This window comes from Vicugna pacos, chromosome 23, assembly GCF_048564905.1.
Source record: "Vicugna pacos chromosome 23, VicPac4, whole genome shotgun sequence".
In the NCBI taxonomy this organism is placed as follows: domain Eukaryota; kingdom Metazoa; phylum Chordata; class Mammalia; order Artiodactyla; family Camelidae; genus Vicugna; species Vicugna pacos.
The window spans coordinates 12,474,429-12,491,385 of record NC_133009.1 but is presented as its reverse complement, the minus strand read 5'-3'; the positions used below and the strand labels follow the sequence as shown (position 1 = coordinate 12,491,385).

At 41.9% G+C, this 16,957-nt stretch overlaps 1 long non-coding RNA gene across 5 annotated transcripts in view; it reads right to left on the bottom strand.

Moving 5' to 3' along the window:
* LOC140688730 (uncharacterized) overlaps nt 1-16,957 on the bottom strand; it is a 42,178-nt gene that overhangs the window by 18,201 nt on the left and 7,020 nt on the right. The window contains exons 1-3 of one of the 5 annotated variants that reach the window (XR_012063493.1): nt 4,727-4,802; nt 1,032-1,155; nt 747-903 (exon numbers count right to left, since the gene is read on the bottom strand). The exons of 2 other annotated variants lie outside the window; for them this stretch is intronic. This is a non-coding gene — a long non-coding RNA (uncharacterized lncRNA). Of the gene's footprint in view, nt 1-746; nt 3,675-4,726; nt 4,803-16,957 lie in introns of those variants that run through there. 2 more of the 5 variants (XR_012063491.1, XR_012063490.1) reach the window with 2 other exon arrangements.

Sequence of the window (16,957 nt, the reverse complement as noted above, 5' to 3'; positions counted from 1 at the left end):
CTGGATCCCTGAAGGCTGTCAACTTTCTGTCGGTACTTCCTGTTCTTGAGTTCTGCGAGACACCCTCTGGCTTCTTCATGTACATTTTAAGCAACTATTTCTGAAGTCAGGAAATCAGGAGTAGCTGCTGATTCTAAAGAGAAACTACGTCAATTTGGAACTTATCTGCATTACCAGTAAGTTTACTGAATCATCCAAGCTGGACCATCACGTGGAGAAAATGTCATAAGGAAATGCCAACACTTGGTGAGCAGAGCCTTAAGAAGGAAGTCACTGGAGTGGGTGAGATCGCCCAGAGAGAAAGTGTGGAGAGACATTCAGAAGAACCTTGCAGAACAACTACATTTAGAGATTGAAAGGTTTAAGAGGACCCAGCAGAGAGATAGAAGGATTTACCAGAGAGTGGGGGGAGCTAGCATGAAAGTGTCCAAAGAATACAAGGGAGAAGTAAATTCAAGGATTTTTTTTTTGATGGAAATTTACTCTCTGATTCAAAATTGTATTTTAATTAAAAGTTTAAGAATAGCCAATACAACTTTGAAAAATAAGAACATCTTGACAAAACACATGTCAAATTGACCTTAAAATCATTCTCAATTAAGTGCTGTTAAACCAGCTAGATTGTAGACAAGGTATGAGATACATTAGAAGAGTTTCACAAAATAATAGAAGATCCTCAAGTACAGAAAAGTTGTGGAGTTTGGCAAAAAATGAAAGAATTGGTAAATTCAAGGATCTTAACCCACAAGGAAATATGGGTGACTTCAGGCAAGGATTTGGAGTTGGTTGATTCAGTAACTCAGTAATGTTACTTAGAACCCATATTCTGCTCACTTCTTTGCTCTGCTGCACTGGGCACTGGATTCATCTAAGTAGGGGTGGACTTCTCCTTTGGCTGAGTGACTGGAAAGGTAGAAGAGAGATGGTGAAGGTTTTCCCAGCCACAGAATCTAAGCTTCTCTCTGCAGTCTGGGCTACTTTAGATCACGTGCACAATCCTAGCCCAATAAGACCAGAGAAATGCCACATACTGATTAGCTTAAACCAATCAGGAGTCACTCCTTAAACTGGGGGTGGGATCAGCATCCCCTGAAGATCCTGGCAGTGAAGAGAGTGGCAGCTCCACCTGAAGCTCAATGGAACATTCTCAGGGTCCTGCTGGGGAGGAAGAGAGGGATTAGAAGCATCAGAGGCAATGAACAGCCCACCCCCAGGTGGCTCACAAGGCCTGCATGAGCTGGCCCTGCCTTACCTAGCTCTTGCTCTCTGTGCTTTGGAAAATTCCCAGGATGGACTAAATTTCTTTCTCCCTCATGGTCTCCGCAGAGGCTGATCCCTCCATGGGGAAGAGTTTCCATGATATTTGTTGCCTAATTCCTGTTCATATATCGTCTTGCTTAAATGTCATTCCTTAAAGAGAAATTTCCAGTCCTCCTAAACTAATTATCATCCCCCTTCACCCCACTTGTATCCCTACTAGAACCTAATTGCAAGCTTTAATTATGTTTATATTATGTTCATCTGTAGCTCTGCGGGGCAGGGGCCATGTCTGTTCTGCTCACCAGTAAACCCTCAGAGGTTGGCCCACAGCAGATGCTCAAGGAATATTTGATAAATGGATGAACTAGATAGTTCACCCACTTTTTCTAACTCACATCTGTTGTCCTTTTTAAGCACCTGAAACATCTTTGGAGGTTACTTGAATGCAAATATTTCTACAAAACGGTATCTCTCCAAACGATTGATGACTTTAAATGAACCTAAATAATAAGCAATGCTTTGAAAGCTTAGATATTGGTGAACTAGTTAAACACTGTCTTTGTTCCACTTCCTGCCTTATTAATTATATTATCAAACATTTATTGAATACCTTCTTTGTATCAGCCTTTGGGCTGTTTCATGAAAGTGTATGTTGGGGCCATTCTATCTACTAAGGCAAGAACTAAATGAATATATCATAAGAATGGGTTCCTACTACAAAGATGGAAACAAATAAGTTTTTCTGGTTAACCATTAGATAATTCTATTAACTTTGATTACCTAGAACATTCTAGTCTGCTTTGCTAGTCAGAGTTTCTACACAAGAGAGGCTTATGGGCCAGAAATCTGTTGGAAGGGAGGCTGGAAATTTGTCTTAAATTGTGTTCACACAACAAGCACGCTGTTTCTGCTCAGATTGTATGATGATTTGGCATGGTTAGAGGTGGCTATCAGAAATTATGGGCTAATTAAATCATCGCCTCCTCCCAGCCACCCTTTAGAGCTCCCACTGATCCCAGTTAACTGAAGCATAATTGTATTTTGTTTATGAGACTTTCAGACATTGCAGGCTTCAATATCCACTAAGAGTTCAAAAAGAAAATGTCAAAAGGAGGAAGCAGCAGCGGTCTTCTCTGATAACTCGTCTATCAATTTATTTTCCTATTGCTCTGATCTCTTCTCTCAGAGGGAGACACAGGTGAGAAGCTGACTCTAAGGGCTGATGTCCACGCCGGGCTATGAGATAGAGAATATTTAAGTCTTTTTGTGTGCGAGGTGGGGGGTGGGTGTGAGAGGGGTAGTTTTTGGCCTTGAAAAGGAAAAAAGACCAAAAAACAAAAAATGGAAAATGTGGTTATAACGCCAAGTTAAAAATCTGTAAATTGGAAATAAGGAAGCATACAGTCACCTACTCTATAGGGACATCATGGCATCAAAATCAGAGGAATGTGCTGTGCAAACACAAAGGATGTGATTTAATCATTTCCAAATGGCCTTTCTTCTTTTATTATCACCCATCCTCTCCTTGCACATTGAAATAATAAAAAGAGAGACTTGTTGGTATTTATCCTTCTCACATATGCTGAGTGAACATATTATACCAAAGGAAAGCAAAACTAGACAGGTCTGGTTTCATTGCACAATTGGCTGTTAATGCACTGCTTTTGAAGATAAATGCTTTATGATCTCAGAATGAATCATCTCTCGGGGCAAAGAAATGGCAGAGGCAGGAACGTGTGCGGTCCACTGCATGTGGTGTGGTTGTAGCTCGTGGGGCTTAGCACCATAGTCATGCCATGTATGTACCACGTACAGGCTGGATCAGCAAGAGTGTGTGCACATGGACTTCATTCTTTCTCTCTTTCCTAAATTCAGTTCAGGAAGCTACATTTTGTGGGTATGAAATCCTACTGGGTGAAAGCTCATATTGATAATGGCACTCCTAACGTTGATTAGACACTTATCATGGGTCAGACCCTGGGCTAAACACTTCTCATCCCCATCTTTGGAGCCCTCCCTACACCACTAGGAAGTGTATTTTATCGTCTCATCATTTTTCTCATTTTGCAGATGAGGATACAGGCAGAGAGCAGTTCGGTTACTTGGCCAAGATCACATAGCTGGGATTTAAACCTAAGCGTGCCTGGCTCAGAAGGGGATTGTCTGTGAAATTCATGAGCTATCTCCAGGGTCCCTCACTTATATGGCTCCTTGTAAGGCCATATGACTAATTTTGTGTTTGTAATTCTGTGTTCTTTTTCTTAAAGAGGACCCCTCCAAACTGTGTTAGCTGTAATCCCCACAAAACCTGGCTCCATCCCTGGCTTCATTCTTAAGCTCCATTAGTTTCTAACCAATCAGAAATAAACTGACTGTCAACGACTGTCTTTTCTCCCCACCCCCTTTTGGTTTTTTTTTTTAACTGAAGGGGGAAATTAAGTTTATTTATTTATTTATTTATTTTTAATGGAGGTAGTGGGGATTGAACCCAGGACCTTGTGTATGCTAAGCATGCACTCTACCACTGAGCTATACCCTCCCTCCAAGGACTGTCTTATTTCTGACCCAATACAGGTGCTCATTTGAACTCAAGGGTTGAATGAAAGCACAGATGACTGAATAATTGTCCTGCTTGAAAACCATGCTGTAGATTGATCACTACTGCAGGTTGAAAACCATGGGATGGATTAAAAAGCTAGAAAGCCAGAGCACCTTGTGAGCCCTTAAAAGAAATGGAATCTTTCCTGACAGAAAGTAGCAGCTGAGCTTTTGCCAGTGTAAGAGAGCAGATGGAAAGTGCAGAGTCTTCTCTGCATCCCTTTCCTCTTGGCAAATCCCAGAGAATCCCACATTGGTGCATTTGCAGTGACTCCCTCTTTGTAGGCACTTCTGTATGAGACACCTCATTTCACTTAACTTATCCAATTAACAAAAAGAGACAAACAAATTAAAAGGAAGTCCCTGAGGTGGCTGAGACTCAGTGTGCTTAAGTGGATAAACAACATAATTAGAATCGCCTACCCTGATGAAAGCCCCACGCTCAGGGCTGGCTTTGAACAAGTAGTTCTAGTTTTGCAAGAGTTTGTAAGTGGCTTTTCAAGGAAAGGCTAGTAGGAACTGTGTTTAAAACATGAGTTTTGGTTTAAACACAGGTGGTGAGGATTCATACCTATTGGAAGTAACTATTGAAGGAAGTTGGAGAGTGTATGTTCCTCATGGTTCAAATGAATCTTGTCTCCAAGCAAGGAACCTGGGAAGTTCTCCAGGACTCTTTCCACCTGGAAATTCCAGCATCCTATTGGGATACATTTTTCCCCCTGATTTATGTTGAACTATGTGTCAGAATGAGGAGACTCTAAAGAGGATGGATTACCCTTGAGAACAATGGTTCTGAGGATCACCTATGCTTTTGTGGTGGTCTGATTTCAGGGTCTTCTGCCCACTGGTTTCATGCAGGGTTGCTCACCCAATTCAGAGGAATTTAGCCCATCTGGGTCTTGATGTCTTGCATACAAAAGAAACGACTTGGTGGTATACACATTAAGGCTGAAGGTACTTGCTCATGTCTGTAACAGTGGAATAATTTGCAAAGTCACAAATCGTCAATCAGATAGTTCGGCTACTCATGGTTTAGTTTTAGGAAACTGCTGCCTTGGTAAGAGGTATCATGACTTAAAATATCATGACTTGGCTTTCTACACAAGTCAATCAACAAGTTTAATGCAACTCTAGTCAATATCCTAATGGCATAAAAAGGAGAATGAGGAAGAAGAGACGGAGAAAGCTAAGAAGAGTAATAAGGTAACGAGGGAGTCACTTTCCTTTTCCTACATGAATACACCTTCAGATATGTATGTGGTAATTAAAAGTATGACCCAGAAATCCCACTCCTGGGTATTTACTCAGATGAAATGAAAACCTATGTTCACACAAAAACTGAACATTTATAGCACCTTTATTCATCATCACCAGAAGCTGGAAACATCTCACATGTCCCACAAACGGGGAATGAATAAACAGTCTGTGGTACATTCATACCGTGGACTACAACTTAGCAATAAAACGGAAGGAACTAGTGATCCATGCGACCACATGGGGGGATCTTAAGGATGTTATGCTGAGTGAAAGAAGCCAGACTCAGAAGGTTACACGCTGTATGATTCCATTTAGATACCATTCTGGAAAAGGCAAAACAACGGGGACAGGAAACATATCAGCAATTGCCAGTGGTTAAAGGAGAGGCCAGATTTGACTGCAAAAGGGCAGCATGAGGGAATCTGGGGGAATGATGGAAACTTCCTCTATTTTGATTGTGGTGATTACACAACTCTGTGCGTTTGGCAAAACTCAGAACAGTACACTCTGAAGAGTGAATTCTACGACATGTCAACTAAAAATTAAAATAAACCAACGTTATACTAGTGCAAGTATGAACATCATAGAGGGCTAGAAATGGAATGAAATATAGTTAATTAGCTTTGGTAACAATGGCATTTTAAATCCGTGCAGAAAAGATGCATTATTTAATAAATGGTGTAGGGAGAACTCGTCCTTATCATTACAAAATATACCTACTTCATCCCTTAATTCAAAATAAATTCTAGAAGGATTAAAGAGTTAAATGAGAATAGTAGAGGAAAATAGATTTTTTAAAAAATTAATCTTGGAGTGGTGAAGGACTTTGTAAGGATGATATTAGTTAGAAACCATAAATTAAAAACCAAAACTGATTGACTATATAAAACATTTAAAAAACTCAGTAAAATAAACAACAACTATTAATTAGTCAATAAGTCAATAGACAAAGTGGGAAAAAAATCCGTGACAGTCAAAGATAGCTGTTGCGGAGGCTGAGGTGTGCCGCCCATATCCCCACCTTCAGTTCTGGGGTCTCCCCAGTTGTTGAGGGTGTTGGTGCCTAAAAGTCAGAGCTGAGCTCCCCTTTTACAATTGTCCTCAGCTGAAGAGAGCCACTCTGCATAGTCATCTCCCTCCCTGGGGCAGCTCTCATCCAATGGCTGGTCAGTAAAGGAGTATAAAGGCCTGGCTCTCGTGCCTCAAAGTGGAACTGTTAAGGGCCGCCCCAGGTCCAGAGCACCCCATGGGGTCAGCTGAGTGAGGTCACCTGCCTAATCCTGCTTCTTTCACTCCCCCGTAGGGCTTGACCCCAAGGACACTCCCCAATAAACTGCATGGGAGTCCGTCTCAGACTCTATTTCTGGAGAACTCAATCTAAGATAATATCCTTAATATGTAAAGAACTTACATAAATCAACAAGAAAATAGATAACTGAGCAAAAGGTATAAACAGCCAATTTTGATATCCACTACAATTAAAACTACCTGTACCTTTTGTCACAGCAAGTCCACTTCTAGAATTTATCACAGAGAAATAATCTCACAAGTGTGTAAAGCTATATGGTCAAGTCTGCCCATGGAAGAATTGTTTATAATAGTGAAAAAATTGGAAACAATCTTTTTTTTTTATTGAAGTACAGTTAATTAAAATATATCGATTTCTGATGTACAGCACAATGTCCCAGTCTTGCATATGCATACATGTATTTGTTTTCATATTTCTTTCTATTAAAGGTTACTACAAGATATTGAGCATAGTTCCCTGTACTATACAAAAGAAACTTTTTAAAAAATCTATGGAAACAATCTTAATGTCCATCAATTGGTTAAATATCATGCTGTGTGGTTGTTAGAAACAATGATGTAGATATTTATAAACACGAAACAGTGTTCAACATTTAAATACATCTCTTAAAATACATTCAGTAAAATAGACTGCACAGTACCTAACACATACAAAATTTAAAACCGTCTGGAAAGTTACAGAAAAAATTTTAGTAGTTTGTATTTTTTAGGATTATAAGGGATGGTTATTTTCTTCCTTGTACTTTGCTGTATTTTCTGGAAAATCTTTTTAATGTGTATTACTTACATAACCAGAAAAAAATCAAGTTATTTTTAAAAGGATATTGTTGGATAAGACTTTAGTATGAAATTCAAGCATATTTTCACTTTCACATTTCCAATGATTTCAATTAAAGCAAAATAACCTCAAAATTAACCTTAAGCAATATATAAACAAACTCTTAATTTATGGCTTTGCTGTTCATATTAATCCATGAAAGCCTCAAACTACCCGTGTTGGACACCTGCTGTTTCTGCATTTGTTTTGCCTGAGCAGAGAATCTAGTCTCCCTCAGGTAAGGGGCCTGGTTTACCTTTGGAGAACCCTCCTTCCTTCTCCTGAAGCCATGAGGTTCCTGTGGGGCTGTCCCTGTGGAGAAGCACATAACCGGCCACACCGTGAGGGTATTTAGGAGGGGCACTTGCCCTGAGTCAGTCCTGGGAGAGTCAAGCACAGGATTTTCACAGCCACACTTGGGAGCTCACTTTCAACTGGGATTGCTAAACTGGTCACAGATAAGCTTGGAGAAATGCGGATGAGGATGAAGTCAACACAGAACAAAGCAGAGCAGAGAGGTGGAGAAAGAAACATTCCTGAAGGCACTGTTGGTGACTTTCAATCCAGCTACACCCAAAGATTAATTCCTCGACTTTTCAGTTACATAAACCAATACATTCTCCCTTTTTCCTTAATCCTTGGCATCCTTTGCAACTCAGAGGATATGGTATTATACCCACCCAACTACACCTCTATGGGAAGCAAAATCTTATTCATTTGGTCAGTCTTTCATTTGTTCAATTACAATATATTGAGCCCTTTCCTTAGCTCAGGCTGCCATAACAAAAATACCACAGGCTGAACGGTTTAAACAGAAATTTATTTCAAACAAGTCTCGGGGCTGGAAGTCCAAGATCAAACTGCTGGCAAGGGAGGTTTCATTCTGAGGCCTCCTCTCTTGACTTAAAGGTGGCCACCCTCTCGCTATGTGCTCACATGGTCTCTTCTCTGTGCAGGCTGAGGCACAGAGCAACCTCTCTGGTGTCTCTTCTTATAAGGGCAATAATCCAATCATAAAAGCCTCACCCTCATGACTCATTAACCTGAGTGACCTCCCGAAGGCTCCATCTCTAAACACCACCACATTGAGGGCTAGAGCTACAACATACAAATTTTGGGGGGACACAGACATTCAGTCCATAACAAGCACCTGGGACTCACCGTATGCCAGCACCTCTGCTAACCCTAGGAATGCAGGGAAGAAAGACGGTCTCTGCTCCTAATGAGAGGGGTGCAGTTGGTGGGCACACACCCCCAGTGAGAGGTCCTTGGGGTGCCAGAGTCTGCCCAGGAGCCTCCCCAGCTGCCTCTAAGCAGAAGATGGGCCATCATTTTTCCTCTCTTTGGATTCCCTCTTCTAATGGGAAAATAGTGTCTGCCTTCCCTTTGGCTCTCTCTGGCATTCTTTCTTTAGACTCTTCCGTTTGTCGGTCAAGTGCAAAACGCTACAGCTGCCCCTACCTGGGAGGCCTGGGCTGGGCAGCCGGGACCAGCTCTGCGCCCAGCAGTGCACAGAGCTGCCCTCGTGCCGGGCAGTCCTGCTTCTTGTGCTCTCTGCTTGTTGCCTGGACTTTCCTCCCCTCTGGACATGGTGAGATCTGGACTTGGGGTGGACTTACTAAAAAGGATAAAGCAAAAAAACGAAAACAAAAAAAACCACACAGAAAACAAAAAACCCTGCCTCATGCCTAAGTTGAAGAGGTTCTGCATGAGTTCCATCCAGTGTAACCACAGGCTCCACTATGGGGGTCCAGGGCTCGTGTCTTGGAGTCACCATCTTTGCTGTCATCCATTGTTCTCTGGGCAGGGGTTACCCTCAAGGACCTCATGGAGAGGGGCTGCTGCCAGAGGACAGGGCCTGAGCCTTCCTGGGCTCCCCGGCCAAGTGCTACCTGAATCTCCCCATCATTCTGAAAACACAGACCTGAATACAGCCTTTGAAGGAAAGTGCTCAGATCAGAAAAGAGCTGTTATGAGTATAACCCTTCTCAACACATCCCGCTCAGCCAGATGGCTCTCTCAGATGCAGGAGAACTGTAGCTCCCACCTCTAGGAGGGGAGAGGAAGCGTCCTCAGCAGATTCCATTAGGATAAGGTTGACCTGTGAGGTCACGTCTGGTAATTATAGAATTATCTTAATTATTTTTTAATGTATTCAAGACTCGAGCACACTGGCTTTTTCATTATACAGTATAAACTTTCAGAACCAATCCCAAACACTACTGGAGAAACCCCACAAACAGGCCGTGGGCCCCTAAGCACACCTGGAGATGGAGGACCCTAAGTTGGCCTAAGTGATACACTGTCGACATTGTGGAGCTATTGACCAACTCATCTTTCCTCTCAATCCTGGAGAATCAGTTTTAACCCAGTGGGTTTGTTTTTTGTTTTTTGTTTTTTTTTTCTGGTGTACTTATCAGAATCTCCTGGGGTGCTTTTGCAAACTTCACTTGTCCAGTCTCCACCTCTGGAGACCGATTCTGGAAGTCTGGGTGGGGCCCCAGCATCTGAATAACACTGATAAATCTCTGAATTAGCAAATGAGGACCTAAGACCTGGAGAGAGAAAGCAATTTGTCAAAGGTGGCAAGGGCTATTTCTTTTAAAATTCTTTTTTAAATTGAAGTGTAGTCGATTTACAATGTTAGTTTCAGGTGTACAGCAAAGCGATTCAGTTATACACATACATATTTTTTTTTCAGATTTTCTTCCATTACAGCTCATCTTCAGGAAATTGAATATAATTCCCTGTGTTATTCAGTCAATAGAAGGACTATTTGTTAAAGAGCCAGGCATAGCATCCTGGCTTCCTGACTCTGATCCAGTGTTCTTTCTACTATAAAAATAGAAGTGCAAAAAAACAGGGGTTCTTACCCAAACTACCTAGTTGTCCCCCCTTACCCCAGAGCCCACCTTGAAGAGTGGAGTGTGGCTCCAGTCTGTGCCTGGGAGTGCAGCTCGGTGATTTCAGACAAAGCTGCCATTTGGGTAAAAGCTGCCGGACAAATCTGTCCTCCATTTTCAAAGATAAGTCCACTCGCCCTTTGTATCCCACTGTGGTAGACAAGATAGGGACGTGTGTGACGCATGTCTCCTCCTGTTGCTGTGCACACACTGAATGCCCTGTGGTTTGTGGTTGTGGCTGCTCATTTATAAAACCTAGCTCTCAAAGCCATGGTTGGCCCAAAGCCTTTGTGGAAGAAGAAGCCGCCATCGGTGCTACTGCTTCCCTGAGGGGCCTATCTGCTGCTCTCCTTCCCTAGCTGTTCTCCCGAAGCCACTGAGTCTGAAGGTGGGCATTTTCACTGAACGCAGGAGACACCCCACCCACTCCAGCATCAGTCAAGAAATGAGTGTTTGTTGAGAGACAGTACATACTCAGCATTGTGCTTCTGGTTAACATGTTAAATGTAGTTAGAAGGCATTTCAGGGTATGGAGGGAAAGCAATGCAAACTCCTCAGAACTCCCTTTTGGAAAAATAAAGCTCTCTATTTACCGCAGACCTAAAAGTGCACCAAAATGCATTACTCCTGGAGGAAAACATCCTTTGGATACCCTGGAAAAACTTCTATCCACCCGCTCTCCGCGAAGCCTACCTGCAGGACCTCAGTCACATACCATTACAGATCATCTCAAAAGTGTCACCTTATTTAGCAGAAATCTGGCAACCATGACTCATACAGCTTCCTGGCCAATTGGACTTGCCACTCATTATAACCAGTGGTTTACAGTCAAGGAGATCTAGAGCCTGAGTGATTAAAGCCCAGCCAAGTTCCCTCACACAGAGTTCAGAGTACAATCAGAGCAGAAGGGAAACTTGCCGGGTTTCTAGAATCAAAGGACACTCTAGCTGGAAGGGATTTCAAGAGGTCATTTGGCTCACTTGCTTTGTCACTCAGGTGATGAATGAAACTGTCCAAGACTAATGATTGTCTAGGGGCAAAGGCTTCATCATGCTTTCAACCTCTTGGTTCAAGTTTGTACTTCCCTACAGTTCGTCCTCAAGTCTAACCAAACACTCTCTTGCTGTAACTCTTTCTACCTTTCCAGCCAGTGTTTCCTGGAGAGAACAGGTTTCTTCTATTGTGAGGCTTCACTTTTGTTCTATTGAAGGGTCGGCTCCAGGAGAATCTTGAAAGACCCACTCAGAGAGGCTCTGTGAGGAACTTCAGCAGGAAAAGCAGACTGTTCTGTATTTTTGGCTCTTATCTGCTTTGCCTGAATGCCAGACAACTGCACTTCCCTGATCCACCCTCTTTGAGGATGACTTTCCCTGGAGAAGAGAAGGCTGAGAGATGAATCAAGGGAACACAAATGTTGAAGCTAGTGAGCAACAGCACCCATAGCCTCGGAACCTGCAGGGCGGAGGCTCTCAGGTTAGGCTGATGAAAGGGACTTTTCTCATTCTGAGGGCTATCACCGAGGTAAAATCTGATCCAGAGGGAGGCCGTGGAGTCTCCTTCCTGGGAGGACTTCGATGGGAGAAGGTCTCACCACAGGAATGATTTCCCCGTGCTCTCCAGTGGGAGAAGAAAGATAGAGAAGCTTTGCTTGGACTCTTTCCAACTTTGCAAAGGCTCTTCCTCTGGTCTGAAAAGCACCAGTTCTAAGCATTTCGAAAGATCAGTGTGTGTGTGTGTGTGTGTGTGTGTGGAAACTGATCAGCAAACTGCAGCTCAGTGAGATTCCCTTTGAATTCAGCTTTCATCCTGCATTAAACCAGCAGGGACAAGCCTAAAATGAGATGGTTCTTAGATGGCTACCCAGGCAACATGTTGAAAACTAAAAACTGCCTCCTCCCATTAGACTGTGCAGCGGGGGAGATGCAGAGTTCTAAGATTATTCCCATGCATAGGATTTTACTTTGTTAAGTCTCCTTTGGGGGTAAACTATTCACTAGCATTTGTATCAATCACTCTTGAATCACTGCCTAACATGAAATGCTCCAATGATGAGAATTTCCCTTAAGCCAGTTCTCTCTAACGGTAAAATGAGATCTTTCAAACTCTATGTAGACGAGCTTTAAAGAAAAAAATATGACAAATCTACAGCCTGTTCTTTACATCGACACTTTCAGAACACTTTTTCACCGGTCTCTCCCAATCTACCAACAAGCATGTCCATTAGTTCGGAAGCACTGATGCAGGCCAGCTTTAAGCCACACAGTGTGGGCTTCACCCCAGAGTGTAAGGTTTGGTCTCTGCCCTTAACAAGTGTCCAAGCTATGGGACTATAAGATTAACTCACAATAATGTAAGGATGTACGTATTTAGATGCTCAGTGGTGTTAGTGTCCCTATGGATTAAAGTAGTCAGGAAGCTTTTATTAAAGGGTGCACAGCCTGAGATGGCTTTCAAGAAAAGGCAGATTTGGCAGAAGCAGAGCCCAAAAATAAACAAATAGAAATAAACCGGGGTCAGGGGGCAGTAGAAAGCAAATTACGAAAATTTAAACTAGCATTTTAAACACTTTTTAAAATTTTTTAATTTTATTCAGTTATAGTCAGTTTACAATGTTGTGTCAAATTCCAGTGTAGAGCACTTTTCAGTTATACATGAACATACATATATTTATTGTCACATTCTTTTTTTCACTGTGAGCTACCACAAGATCTTGTATATATTTCCCTATGCTATACAGTATAATCTTGTTTATCTATTCTATATATTCCTGTCAGTATCTACAAATTTCGAACTCCCAGTCTGTCCCTTCCCACCCTGCTCCCCTCTGGCAACCACAGGTTTGTATTCTATGTCTATGAGTCTGTTTCTGTTAAACACTTTTAATTAGAGATCATTTCAACCATATATAAAGATGCAGAAGCCCCATGGACTCATCACTTATCATTTCATGGCCAATCTTGCTTCATCTCTGCCCCAACCCACTTTCCCCCACATCCTGGATTATTCTGAAGCAAATCCCAGATGTCATATCATTCCATCTGTAAATATTTCAGTATTTTACTAGCATTTTGATGTAAGCAGGATCAAGTTATACAGGTCAGAGCATGTTTCAAAAAACAGCCCAAAATCTAAAATCTTGGCACAAAAAAAAGATCCCGCAAGCCTCAGCCAATGGCACATTTATTCCCAGTTCTCTTTTGTTCAACAACATCCCAGCACATCAGAAGAATCCTTAATTTTTTTCTTGCCAGAGGAGGTTGAAATAAAATGTATATGTCTAGAAATACAGGCTTTTTGCTATAATGCTTGGACCTTAATGGAATGTCGGAAACATATGGACAAACACTTGTCTCTGTACATCTGCTGCAACTGAAGTATATTTCTTTATTCTATTTTCAACATAGCTCAGAGTGGTATTTTGGGAAGACATGCCTTTCTTAAACTAGAATCGAACAAAAATGGCCTGTGGAATCTGAGGATGGTGGGACAGTCTGGGCTAGGAGGTAACAGCGCAGCTGAGGAGGGGAGAGAACAGGGTGGGCTGCGGGGCAGACAGGGCACAGAGATTCTCAGGGCTCCGGCTAGATGTGAAACTGAGTGGGAGGCAAGGAATGAAAGTGGAGCATGTTAATCTTGGAACAAGGATGAGTCATACAGAAAATGAGATACCTTCCCACTGATGCTTTGAATAATACCCCTTGACTGGGAAAAGAAACCAAACGAATGTTGCCCTTGATCGTGGCAGAGATAGGACATGGCATACAGAGAGTGTAGTTGAAGACTGGACGCCACTCCTAGCTCTTCCACTCTTCCCTGGTGACCTGGAGAGAGCCATCTAACCGCTCAGGGTGTCAGGTGTCATCATCTTCAACAAAAGGAAGGTGGGGCCAGATGATCTCTGGATCCCTGGGGACCCACCACATTCAACAATTCAGTTAATTGAAATGTACTGTAATAGGGCAGATAGCTATGCACTGGGGTGACCTTTGGATGGTGGCTGCTAGCAGTAGGTTGCAGCAGGAGCAACTGAGACAACCCAGACCAAGCACAAGCTGTCAACCAGGGAAATAAAAGAATAGCCCACACGTGTCCAGTACTTATGTGTCACTTCCTCCACTTAGCAGTCTACACACATTATCTCACTTAATTCTCTCAGCAGCCCTGTGAGGTAGGTTCCAATATATCACACTATCAAGAGGAAACTGAGGTACAGAGAGAGGAAATAATCTACCAAAGAGACATTGCCAATAAACTGGAAAGCCAGACTCGACCCAGGATCTATTTCAATTCTAAACCCTTAACCACTAATATAAGCTCTCCTATTATGCTAGGGTGCATAGAATAAGTATTAAAATCTTATATTTTACCTTTCAATCAAAAACCAGAAATCTTCATTACATAGCTATCTGACACAAGAGCCAGTTGGAAAGGGGTCCCATTGGCTAAATTTGGGACAAATTCAGCACCAAAATTAAGTATAGTGATGAATTATAAATCACGAAAAAGTAGGATGCATGAGTGCCTTTACTGACTATAGCTAGATATTTCCATCCATCCATCCATATATACATACATAAATAGGATACTGAGGGTTGGGGAGGGTATAGCTCAGTGGTAGAGCATGTGCTTAGCATGCATGAGGTCCTGAGTTCAATCCACAGTATTTCCATTAAAAAAAAAAACCTAATTACCTCCCCCACCAAAAAAACCCCCCAAACCCAAAATTTTATGAAATGAATATATGTATGTATGTGCATGACTGGGACATTGTGCTGTACACCAGAAATTGACACATTGTAACTGACTATACTTCAATTTCAAAAAAAAAAAGAATATTGAGGGTTGACTGGTAAACAGGAGGACTGATGGAGCTGGAAAATCACTTGGTAATCGTCAGGGTAAAGACAGGATCAGGCAGGAACCATCAATGGATGCTAAATCTACAGAGGGTGGGTATTAATGAACAAGATATCTGCATAGTTTTAAAGTATCTCTCCAGAGACTGCTTATTAGTTCAAAGGAGAAAAAAAATAATTATACAGTGGAGAAACTGAGCAACACCTTGATAGGTAAGAAAAATTTACATTACCAATAAGGGGCAGATAGACATTGTGTGCCTCTAGCTATGATAAACTTAGAAGGACAAAATATTAATTTTGCAATATTTCAGCCAAGAATGCTTAAACAAAATCACCTGACAGATAATATGGGAATGTTCTATTTTCTTTTTAAAGGTGAGAGGAAGTGTATTTTTTAAAAAACTCAACATCACAAAAGATAAAGATAAGGCTGTGGAAATGTTCCAGATTAAAGGATACTTAAGGGACAAGACAACTGCATGCAGGTTTGACCCTAGACTTGATGCCATATGGGAGGGGGTAGTGTGGACAATGCTGCAAAAGACATTATTAGATCAACTGACAAAACTGGAATGTGGACAGTGTAAATTTATAAGGTTCGTAAAAATGTGTTGCGGTTATGTTAAGAATATTCTTATTTTTAGGAATAGGAGTTAGTGGTGAAGATTCCTGATGTGTGGAACTTACCCTCGTATGATTCAAAAGAGAGAGAAAAACAGAGAGAGTGCAAATGCTAAAGCCAATGGGGTAAAGTGTTAACAACACAGGAATCTAGGCACAGGGTATATGGGGGTCCTTGAAACTTTTTCTAAGTTTGAAAATATGTCCAAATAAGGGGGCCTATTTTTTTCAGTCAATCTGATATCACATTAGCAAGTGGTGGTCAATCTCTGAGTTCTCCAACTATGCAGAAGGGGGAGAAAAAAAGGAATGACCTGCATTGAGCCATGAAAATGATTGTTATCAGATGAGAGGAGGTTAAGGCTGAGCTGGCTCCCTGTGGTTCAGGGGTTCACCAACCAATACAAGGAGTTATGAGGGTCACACAGAAAGCAGACTCGCAAGTGAACAGATAATGGACTAATTCCACTGTGAGAAACACCAGGAAAACCAATATCTCTGCAGGTGTAAGGAAAAGATTTTCAGGCATGGGCTTGAAATTTTTTTTCACTTATTTCTTATTTCACTTATTTCAACACGAGCCTCCCCAGCTAAAGAATTAGCCTGTTTTAAGCTCATCTTCCTTTGGCTGCTCCTGGAAATATATTGGGACTAGAAGGTTTTGTGTCCATTGGGAAAGGCAGTGGACACAAGGAGCAAACTGCTAGCATTGACAAGAACACAATACGTGCTAGGGCTTAGGGAAACTCTAGAATGAATTAGTGGACAAAGTTTGACAATGGGATTATTATTAATGCCACAGACTTGAGTTACTTACTATGGACCAGGCTTTGAGGGTACAGAAAGATAAAAGAAATGATCCTTGTCCTCAAGTAGCTCTGAGGAGAGAGACATACAAAGACATACAAAGGTACATCACAGGGAAGCAGATGAAAAGTACCAACTGAGTGTTCTTGTCACTCTGCTAGAGTTTATGGAAAAAGACAGGAAAGCTATTGTGGGTGCAGAGCACCAAGTAAGTGGTAGGAGTAAGCCTTCCTCCCTCCCTCCCTCCTTCCCTTCCTTCCTTCTTTCCTCCCCTCTTTCCCTCCTTCCTTCTTTCCCTCCTTTCTCACTCCCTCCCTCTCTTCCTTTCCTGCCCCTTTTTCTTTCTTTCAATAAATATTTATTCCATTTTCTAATTGCAAGATACTGTGCTAGACACTTCAAGAGAACAGTTGGATAAAAAATGATGCTGAGAGGAAAAGTCACATTGGGGGATGAATTAATGATGATAACAGCTAAAATGTCCCGGGCCCTGTGTTAGCTTCCTGTGGCTGCCACACACATAGCCA